A 12,016-nucleotide genomic window follows, 5' to 3' on the forward strand; every position below is an offset into this window, starting at 1 on the left:
GTGAGGTTTACCATCTATCAGGCTGAAGCTATTCAAAAGACTATGAATACAAATGCTTGGATTTAAAGTGAAAAAGAAGGGCATATGCCATTTCCCTGCTAAACAAGTTCTGTGCGGCTGTGTTTGCCATGATTCATCTTCAGGACTTGCTGCATTCAGCTGCTCTACGCTTTATACATTGCGGTACTCTCTTTTCTAGGGAGGAAGTGGAAACAGGTGGTTTCAGTTACTTTTGTGGGTTATGTTTGATGAATTGCTATATTCTGCAAGAATCTAATTGTCTTCTGGATGCTTTTCTTTCTGTTTGTTTTTTGGTTTTTTTTTTTTAATGAGCACTCGACAAGTGCTGGGTGACATGAACACAGTCTTTTTCCAGAGTAGTTTAATTACTCTGAAGTCTAAAAGAACTAAGAATCTGCTTTTCTCCTCTATTTCACCAAGTTCTTGTCTCACTGAGCAGGCACCTCATTCCATAGTTTTGCTTAATTGTAAGTCCAGGAAAGGGGTATATCTTAAGAAGAAAGTAATTTCCTATTCTGATTGGGTATAAGAAATGAGTCTCTAGCATTTCACAGGTGGTTTTTATTACTTAAACTGCTCCTAACCCTACCCTATTGTGGTGGTTTGACCTTGGCTAAATGCCAGGTACCCACCAAGTCGCTCTATCACTCCCCCCCCTTTCCCCCTTTTTTTTCTCAACAGGGCAGAGGGGAAAGAAAATAAGATAGAAAAAAAACCCCACAACCCTTCTGGGTAAAACAAAAGCAGTTTTAATGTAAGCAAAGCGAAGCAAAGGTCCATGAGTGGAAGCAAAAAGAAAACAGATTTATTCTCTACTTCCCATGAACAGGCGATGTCGGGCCTTCTCAGGAAGCAGGGCTCCGATACCCGTAGTGGTTGCCTCGGAGGACCAAGGGTGACCCCACCCCCTTCCTCCTTTTTCCCAGTTTATCCTCAAGCAGACGTCATATGGTATGGAATATCCCTTTGGTCAGTTCAGGTCAGCTGTCCTGGTTGTGTCCCCTCCCAAGATCTTGCCCACCCCGTCCCACTGGGGGGGAAAATGTCGGAAAGAGCCTTGGTGCTGTGTAAGCACTACTCAGCAGTAGCCACAACACCAGTGTGCCATCAACACCCTGCCAGCTCCCAACATCAAACACAGCACCATGAGGGCTGCTACAGGGGAAAACCAATTCCAGCTCAGCCAGAGCCAGTACATCTATAAAACAGCTCTGTAATACAGAGGTCTATTTCTGACTGAAGACACTCATGCAGAGAGTGGGTAGGGGCCATTTATGGGTTTTGACTGACATATTTAGATCAGGGGCCTCATGAGGAAAGGTGCATCTTGCCATGAGTTAAGGAGTGGGCAGCCTTTCCACAGTGGGGATCATATGGGAAATAGCAGTGTACTTTTCTGTTTCCATCACCTTTAGCCCAATGAGAGGCCAAAGTGACTCCTACAGCAGTTTATAATAGCACACAGGTTACTTCAAACTTAGCAGGCTGAGACCTGCTCCTAAGAGCTATGTTTCTAATCAGGGTACAAATTTCCCCTGCTGCTATACTGTATTAAATCCATTTTGGTGGCTTCTATGACAAGGGAATCCCTGTCTGCCCTGATGGGGTAAATCAACACCCACTTAGCCTAGAGCTAAGTGTAACCCAGACCATGGGAACCGCTTAGAGCTTCTGAAGCTGAAGGTTTTCTTTTTGAATGAAGTTCTTGAACATCCAGATGAAGATTTCTCAAAATCTGCTGCTGTCCATAGACAAAGCTGACTTGGGGTCACCGTGGTCCTGCTCTGAAGGGACCCCACAGCCAGCATGCGGGTGGGTCAGTGCCCGACATGAGTGCTGATCCAGAGCCAACACATTTACGTTGAGGACTCCCTGAGCATATTATGCCCAGCATCTCTTGACTCTTTTAAACAGCCCTGGCAGTAAGGCTAGCTCCACATGGACAGCTTATCGCATAGGGCGCTCTAGATATTGTAAACTATATATGACATCAACACTCGAAAAGTTTTTTGGAGAGACTTGACAGAGGAGCAGAGAATTCCTAAATAGCCCTAAAACCTACCACTGCAGGACACCACAAATTTCATATACACAAAGCTGGACACACAGAAAATTCATTATTTCTTTTGGAAGACATGGAAGATACTAAGCAGGTGTTATCACAAATACCAAATAATTTAATTGCAACATACAGGTCTGGTCCAGATTGGTAACTAAGGCATCTGATGACTTACCATAAACTGTCCCCCATAATTACAATTTTTGTCATTTTTGGAGAAACTATAAAATTGGTACAGAAAGCAGACTTTCACAGGCAATTATTACCAATGAAAATTGAATATCAAATTATTTCATTAATAATAATGCAAAATTAAGTTGAGAAATACAATTTACTGAATTGGTAGATTCAACCAGCATAACAATAGAATCTTATATTGAAAATATACTCCTTGCATGAGAAGCCTCACCCTAGAGATATGGCATGCTATTTATTAGTGACAAAGCATAGCACTAAAACTACTATACAACTGATGGGATTTGGGATTAATTATCATTGTGTTGTCCCATAACACTTTTGCAGGCATAATTTCTTACCAGTGTGATAGAGTTTATAAAACATGTCTGTCTGTTGATTGAGGGGTGTTCAGTCTGCCAAAAAGAACTTTTTCCAATTAAAAAAGGACACATTTTTCTGTTCTTTTCCATGGTGAAACTGCAATGCAGATCTGCCTTGAAAAATATATGCTGATTCTGAAGTCTTAGTGCTTTTGCATCCAAGCCTCATTCGTACCCTTAGTCTATGATAACCTGCATTCAAAATGGTGCAGTACTACACAGCCAGACTTGATTTCCATCATTGCATACCCATTGCAGTGACATTTCTGCTAATTCAAGCCAAATTAAGCCTCCCTACAAGACAAAAGACTATAAATCTCTAAAACAGGAGGGACTGATTTTGTTTGCTGAGTGCTACTTGCTCTGTTTTCTCAGACTCATCAGGGATATAATGGTCTGACTTTACATTAAGCCACTGACACATCCAAAACAAGAAATCATCATCAGGATAGCAGCATTTTATTCACTGATGGGTAATGGCCTTTGTGTTCAAAAATATTATTTATATTTTACTTGGATAACAGTTTCATAAATATTTTTATTTGCAGTTTTACTCAGCAGACTACCACGCTTTGGTTAAGGTGTATAAACATGCTGCCAGCCCCGCTCAGCACTGCTTAACCCTTGCAGAGAAAGTCTACAATGATAATAAACAACTCATAATATCTCTGTGAAGCACCAAATGTGCACTGGCACTGTACCAAGAGATCTTCATCCACCCCAGCCTGGCACTTCGGGAGCACAGAGTTTTTCAGAGGCATTTGGCACCTGCAGACCCAAAGATGCAGTTATCAATATCATCCAACCTCAGTACTTAAATGCAAGAACTTCCCACGTGAGGGTTTGTCTTACGAAGATCTTTGCTTTTTCTTACCTGTGGGCAAGCAAAACCATTTACTGTTCAATAGTTGATACTTATTGCTTTGTTTAACCCCTACTCTTGCATCTCTTTGGATGGATTTTTCTTTGTGAGAGGACCAGACTAAATAAAGTTTTCTCTGTTACTCTATTCTCTAATACTCTAAACCGAGTATTCAGATAAAATCTATTTATCTTCTTTCTTTTTTGAGCTATTATTCCTTTCTGAAAGCTCATTTGCTCCAACACAGAGGAGTCCCCAATGACTAGGGTATTCCTTACAACAGACTTCTCTAAAACATTGGCAGAAAGGTTTCTGGGTTTTCTCATTCATTTTCAGAGCTCATTTTCAGTCATGGTTTAGTTAAAAGCTGTGAGCAAATCTCCCACTGATCACAGCAATGGTCACACCTTACTTGTTGTAACCCAAAATGACAGGGTTGGCTGCATAATTGAGGGTAGTTACGTGCTGACTAGTCCCATCCGTTCTGCAGTGTTGAATCCCTGAGGATCATCTGGGATTTTACTGGTGAGGAAAAGCAGCTGATATGTCTCTTTAGATGCCAACAGAAGTGAGGTAAGCCGAGACTGAGAGTGGAAAAAATGTAAGCAGCGAGCAAAGGCCTTTGGACAGCTGTGGTGTGTGGAAGAAGAGAGGCTGCAGATAAAAGTTAGGAGGGAGTAGGGAGAAATGTGGCAGGTGGGGAAGGGAGGGGTGGAGAAAGCCAGGGAGTTAGACACAAAAAATGATCCTCAGCATCCCTTAATCAGTATCACCAGTCATCTCCAAAATCCATTTGGTGTTGGAAAGAATTCTTCAACTTCCCTCCTGCCTGCATGTACAACTCTACTAATTAGCTAAACCTTTGTATCTAACTTTGCAGCTGGAGAAGGCCATCCAAGCAAAATAGCTTCAGGTGCATTTGCAGCTGGAAAAGAATAAAAATTCCTTTTGTCCGGTTTCAGTGATTTCCACTATGGTAGAGATTCTGAAAATCAGTTTCTACTTTAAACAGGAATCACTGTATCTAAGAGCTTTTATCCTGGACAATATGTTGTGACTCCTGCTAGTAGAAACAAGTATTCTACAAAATCATTCATCATTTGTCACTAGTGTATCCATCATTTGATATGAAAGAATGAGAGGTTAAAGAAGTTTCTTGAAGTTTAGTATTTCTTGACACATGTCCTCAAAAGAAAAGTTGGTTTTGCTAAGAAGAAAGAACATTTTGTCCTGCTGTAATGGCATCCCCTAACAAGCTTTGTTTTTAGTAGCACTGGTACTTTTTAGAGAAAAAACAAAAAAAGGAAAAATTCAGAAGTTTCCTTTTGGAAAAGAGAAGGATTAGGGACAGTATGTATTTGTCGTGTTTCATTTTGTCATTTTCTCTGTACATACATTTTATTATTGCTGTGGGAATGCAGCAAAGTGCTGATTCCCTGAACAAGAGGCTGTGTAAATTCCAGTTATGACCATATGACCAAACCTTGTATAATCAAAAGCAACTTTTTCTCCATGCTTGTATTTTCCTTGAGTTATTGCCAAAAATGCAGCTGCCTGTCCTTACAAAGTCTACATTCACTCTCAGTTTTGTTTGAACTGGTATGAGATACGCTCCACAGTCCAAAGCCTGTAGTCATTTCATCATTTTGGACGCTTCTCAGAATGACAGAATCATCTAGATTGGAAAAGACCTTGAAGATCATCTAGTCCAACCATTAACCTAACACTGACCGTTCTCAACTACACCACAATGACCATTCTCGTTGGGATATTTGAGTGTTTCTCCCACTTCTGTGGTGATATGAATTTCACAGAAGCAGTAGAAAGCACAAAATCACTTTGATCCCTGTGTTCACTAGAGATGTTTGGTTTGCACCAGATACCACTGTGTTCATCCAAAGCCCAGGCTGCCACGGGCCTATCAGGTTCTCCAAAGCAAGTCAGGAAACCATGACAGTGCTCTGCATAACAGTGACTATGGGTGGCCACTAAGCCCACTAAGTTTCCTCATTAAGGTCAAAGTTTTCCATTCCTGAGTCTGGACTCCAAATTCAATGAAAGGCACTGGAGTCGTTTCACCCTCTGTATTAAGAGAGAGATGCCTCCCTACCTCACTCTGGGATAACACTCCCCAAGTCAGCCTATCAAGTACAGGCCTGCACAAAGAATAAAGCTCAATGAAGCAAATGATCCAAAAATCACACAGGTAATTTACAACGAGGCTAGACCCAGAGCTCAGAAATCTCATCCCTGCCTGCACTCCACCAGACTGTCCTTTCCCATGGATTTGTTTATGGACATGCTATCTGAACTTCCTGCACTTTAAAAAAAGGTATCTCAAAGGTGTCCCTGGAAAAACTCAGAGCAATCTTTGTTGTTATCTGCAGGATGCAACTGACTGATGCCTCAGTGTGCTACCATTACACACATCTTAAATCATCAGTCATCTGTTTTTGCTGACAGGTATAAGTCAAAAAGCTTTGGAGACATGTTCCACAGATCTTCCCATGGAAGAACCAAAGGAAAATGTCAGTGTGCCATTGAAACGACTTCTGTGGCAAGTGCCAGCTCGTTCCATTTCACTGGCATCATCTTCACCATATATTCAGGATTATTCTAGTTTTCAGTAGATTCTATGTTTTGCTCTACATGTCATCACATCCCATTTTTTCCTATAGTCCCAGTGGTTTTAAAAAAAAAAATTGTTGAGGTGAAGCTCACCTCCAGTTTGGATTCTTTGGTAAAAATCTTATGTATACTGCTTATTTATAGAGGACAACAGCATTAGAAGAAGCGGTATTTGCAATGACAAAGCTCAGCAGTGAGTGTTTCCCACAACTGCTTATTTTTATAAATCCCCATCATCTCCTCCTTCAACCTGCTACTAGGAATTGTAAGGTTTTTAAGGCTTTCCTGGGACCTTGAATACAACTGCCAAGCTTAGTTTGCAGAATTACAATTTTTTTTTTCTCTTTCTTTATATTCGTAAACACAAGGACTCAGAATAAAAAGTATAGCACGTCCGTTCTTTCACTGGCAAACTCAGAAGGCCATGATCTCATGGCAAAATCCCTTTCTACCCCAGAGAATAGTGAAACTTTGTCACAGCATGAGTATTTCCCGGAATCATTTTTAAGTTCAGAAATAAACAAATTTCCCATGGAAGTTTATTCAACTGCTATTCAAAGAACATAACTCATTTAGTTGCTTCTTTCCAGTACTGTGCTTCTAACTCATATAAACACTGTGGTTTTACTTCACGTTGTGGGAAGCCCAAATATTATTACAATAAAGAATGCAAGCCAATAGGGAACGTGTACTATCACCGGTGGTGACTTCCCTGGTAAATATCATACTATTTTCAGAGTAATAGTAGATAACTCTTCAGAAGTACTACATGTTCTTGTTTATAGAATACTATCAAAACTGGCAGGTTTTTAAATTGCTGTTAACAGACACATAAGTTCACAGGATTTGGAACACATGCTCTGATATAGCTAAATTCAACAACCATGGATGTCTCCTGTGGAAGTGTGAGATGTAGAACAGGGGTCAGCATCTTTTCAAGTGCAGTGTGCCAGACTACTCTCTTTTTTCCCCAATGAGAAGCTGAGTGCACTGGAAGGAGCAGAGTGGGAGCTAGGAAATACAGCCTCTGAAAGGGATCATGCAGTTGATTGTTTCTCCTCTTTGTGAGGCAGGGACATCTGAGCCCTGAACTCAGAAATGAGTCGGGAGAGCCACCAAATGTCTTGTCAGGACTCAGTAGCCCCTGCCCTTTATACCTGAGTGACATTCAGGATCTACCTCTCCCCCCCTTTGGCACTTATGCCATATGTTGTTGATCCTTGCCATAGATTGAAGCATTTCAGCCATCATGCAGATATCTCTCTCTGCAACAGTGCAATGTATTGCTTGAACCTTCCAGGCCAGTACTGAATCCTCTCACATGTATATTAAATTTTAATTGCACCAGTCACACTGAAGACAGTGAGATTATTCATAACCTTAAAATGCAGCGTATATGTTACTCTTTGAAGACCATCAAGCACACATCCATGCGGATTTACTTGATTCAGCAAATTGGTTAAACCTCTGCTTAAATCCCACTAACTTTTTGGGGAAGAGGGCTATGTATATGTTTGGCTTTGAGTACTTTCCACTTAAGCTTTACACACTTTCCTGAATAAGAATGTACATGTGTATATTGCATGGATTTACTTCTGAATAGTGCCCAAACCAGGTGAAATAAAAACCACATGTACACATACGAAATACAAACACAAGGATTTTACATTTGAAGCAATGCGTATTCCTCATGCCAAACTGAAATTACATTTCTATTTATTATATTTGGCATTTCTATCATACTGTTTGAATGCTCTTCATGGTAGTGACAAAAAAAGAGTTAAAAAAAATTATTGCCTATTTAAAGTGATGATGGTTGGAAAAATAAAAGAGGTCTACGAAGCAGAAGACTGGCTTCACCTTTCTTCAGAAAACAAGAATGTGAACTGTCTGCTCTATACATATTCCAGTACCTAATTCTCTCCTTGCTAATCTCTTACTTTTTCTAACTATCAAACCATAAAAAATGAAATAAAAGGGGAAGTACACTAGACTGTGACCTTTGCAAAACCATAGATTTTTACTGCCCCAAAATGTTTCTACAAGGTTTTGGGAAAGGAGAGGTAGAATTTAACTGGCTGTAGTGTCAAGTCGAGGGTCTTGTACAAAAGACTGCTATACTGCCCTAATGAGTTATCAGGTTTCATTAAAACTCATCTGGTTCAGGTGGTGCCAGGTATCAAATTGATCATAAAAGTGGTTCCAATAGTCTCAGTGCTCTGGTGATCCTGGGAGCTCCAGATGTGCCAGCAAGAATCCTGAAGAGGTTCCAGGTGTTTCTGGCTACCTCATTGCTCTGCTTCTAGTCTGCAGAAAACATAGCTGTAGGCAATAGAAACAACTGGTGATATAGGTGACTGGTAAAGACTGAAAACCAATGAGGGAGCAACAGTTGTGCTTTAAACAAACTATATTTGTACAGATGAGTAATGACAAATATATACGGTTTTCAGAGAAAGATTATGAGCCTTTAAAAATAAAGGTCCTACTTATAATGAGGTTTACATCATCCTGTCAGCTATAGTGAACCGTGCATTTGTGCCTTGTACTTTGACTATCACATCACACAAGAGATATGTAAGCTATGTAAGAAAGCCTGTTTTTCTTCTGGAAGTATTATTTTTCAAAGAAAAGATAAAACTTCTGTTATGTGCTGAATAGGCTAGAAATCTATAACCTAATTTTGTAGTTTTGCTTGTAGTAACTTTATGTATAAATCTGTAATCCATGAGCCTACAAACGTTTAGGCTTTATACATGTAATTCATTCTATTAAAGGCAGTGGAACTGTCGATTTGAATGAAAATGAAGTGTAACTGTAAGAATTCAAAGAAAATTGGGATCTATCCAAGCTGGAAGAATGGACTGACAGAAGCCTTATGAAACTCAACAAGGACAAACCCAAATTCCTGCACTTGGGAAGGAGTAGCCCCTTGCAGTGGTACAGGCTGGGGACTTACAGCTGGAGAGCAGCTCTGTGGAAAAGGCCCTGGGGGTTCTGGTGGGTGGTGAGATGAGTGTGACCCGGCAGCACCCTGGCAGCAGAGAAGGCCACCAGCCTCCTGGGCTGCGTTAGCAGAAGCAGAGCCGGTAGATCAAGGATTCACAGCAGTGCATAGCAGGAGGGCAAGAGGCAACAGGTGTTAAGTTGGAACAAGTCAGAGTCAGGCTGAATATACAGAAAAACACTTTGACTGAGAGGACAGTTGCCAAAAGAGGTTGTGCGGTCTCCATCCTGAAGAGTAGCTACGGCAGCTACTCAAACCTCCTGGCTGACCCCGTTTCAGCAGATGGTTGGATGAGAGACATCCTGAAGTCCCTTCCAACCTGAATTTCCCTGTTTATAAGCGCATGTTATTTTATATGACTGAGAGGATCTCAGTTGTTTGTGCTTTTGGAAAGAATGCAGTATAAAAGATTTATTCAAAGAAGTATATGACCTATTCATCAGTTTTACTTAAGTGCAATAAGGCCCATATAATTAAAGCAATCACATTTTTGGCCCCTCCCCTCAGCACTGCAACTGTGTTTGAGATAATGTCCTCCTGAAGCAGCCAATATAACAACTGCTTCTTGGAAGCTTAAGAGTACCCTCTGCTGGTTTAACGTGAAAGTTGTGAAAATCTGCAGCACAATCTACTGAAACAGCATCACAGAGATACAGTCCTCTCCCAGCATAGCACAACTGTGCATCTCTGCATGGAGCAAACAGCTGTGCAGTAACATTTATCATCTACAAAGGGAATGCCTGAAGCAACATCACACCACGCCTGCCACAGAGCTCTCTCTTTCCCAAACAACAGGAATTCCAGAGCTGTCATCCCATTAGCATGCCTGTCTTGTCAAATAGCCTGTCAAGCACCATCTGTGTGAAGAGCTTTAACACAAAATAAAACTTATTCTGGTGACACACTGTTTTGAACATGAACAGTGTGCAATGAATTGATATCAGAATTATGTCCTAAAAGATGGAACAGCTTGTGTCTTAATGACTCATCTTTCTCCCTTGCAAGCTCTTGGGAAGTTTATCCACCTTCTACAGCTCACGATGCAATCAAATTCCTTGTTGCAAAACTGACATCAGGTAGGAAGAATTTATTTTAATCACTGCATATATGATAACATATAATGTTATGAAGTACTCCAACTAGAAGTTGTTTATTTATCTATACTACGGCACACAGGTCTATATATACCTACCTATGAAAGTATTTCTTTATAATCATTTAGATGTATAGATGAGTAAATGTAAAAATGCAGTTGAGACACAATTCTTTATCTCCTAACCTGATTACTAAGGAGAAGTTGTGGCTTCAGTCCAGGCTTTTGGACAAAATTATTAAAGGGCTCCAAGAGATTGCCACTGATGGTGGATACCACACCATCCCTTTCTGGTGGCTGCTTCATACACCTGATGACTTCTCGCCTTCCCTCTTCTTCATTCCCAATGATGTGTGACCTTTCTATTTGCCAACACTGACTTGCCACAGCTAACGTTGCTGTTACTTGACAGATAAATGAAACAATAACTTTCTTAAAGTATGCTACAAAGTCACTGAGAAGATGCACTCATACAGCAAAAATTTTGAATTTCCCAAGAGCAAGTTAAAGTTGACCTTAGCACTGAAAGTACATGTTTCATTGCTGCCAAGAGTTATGATTAGCCATTTCCTTTACATAACTGCATTTCATATGAAAATGGAAGCTGTTGTTATGCTTTTCTAAATGGTAGTTTCTGGCCTTCTTTGCTTTAGTGCTTGAAAATGTGACATTGCCTACTCCAGGAACCAAAAAATTTGAAAGCAAACTAAAAAACTGCATAACATTTATGTTAAATGTCAAAGATGAGTCTCAGTTCTCTGAATCTGCTCCTCTTCCACCTTGTGCAAGGCAAAGATCTTATACAGGACCATCTTTTGTGTCTGTACATTACCTCAAATGAGGCCATGATCACAGCTGCACGTGGGAGAGTTATTTATTGTGCTAGTCATTAAAAAGAATTACCATCAAATGAGCACCTGACAATATGTTCTGATAGATAAAATAATAGGAAATGATGGAAAAGACATTACCTCACCAATTTTGTAATTAGATACTGCATTTCCAAATGGCACAGAAAGAATAATTCCACACTGGCAAGAGAAGAATAAGATGACCCACAAGGTCTCTCCTGTTAGAATACTGAAGAATTTATTCATACATCCCCTTTTTGGGCAGCCATATTTATTTAGAAAAAAACAAAACAAAACAAACCCAAATATGTAGGCCACCTTATTATTTGTCTTTAAACTGAGTGTTCCTCCTTCCTCCTCCTCTTTCTCCTTTATTAAAAAAAAAAGGGCAAACTTTTTTTTAAAAAAACTAAGAAAAATTAAATAAAAACAATGTGGGTTTTTTTCTAAGTAGAAATAACTTCTTACAGGTACACAGAATGGGGCAAGAATAACAGGATCCAGACTAGATTCCTAGAAGATGCTGAAAAAATTAATGTGAAGCAGAATGATTTAATTTAAGGTGGCTTTTCTTTTTTCCTCAAGGAAGATAAATGTGCTTATAGTATGACAGGTATTATATCTGTCAAAAAGAGGACAGAAAGTACTGCATTTATAAAGTTATTGAATAATAATCTACCAAAATGATAGATTACACTACATGGACATTACAGATTTGCAAAACATGAAGCACCATCACCAAAGTATCCATAACAATTTCTCAAATATGCTTAGAAATACTGACATAGCAGTCCCAAGATGTATTTAAAGATGACTGTCCCAACATTAACAAGCTTAACTTGAATATTCATCTTACCGCTAGTATGAAATCCAACTTTTTCCTTTTTTTTTTTTTTTTTTTAAATCCCTCTTGGATTTACTGTGCCATATGAATACAG

Source organism: Strix aluco, chromosome 5, assembly GCF_031877795.1.
Source record: "Strix aluco isolate bStrAlu1 chromosome 5, bStrAlu1.hap1, whole genome shotgun sequence".
Classification (NCBI taxonomy): Eukaryota; Metazoa; Chordata; class Aves; order Strigiformes; family Strigidae; genus Strix; species Strix aluco.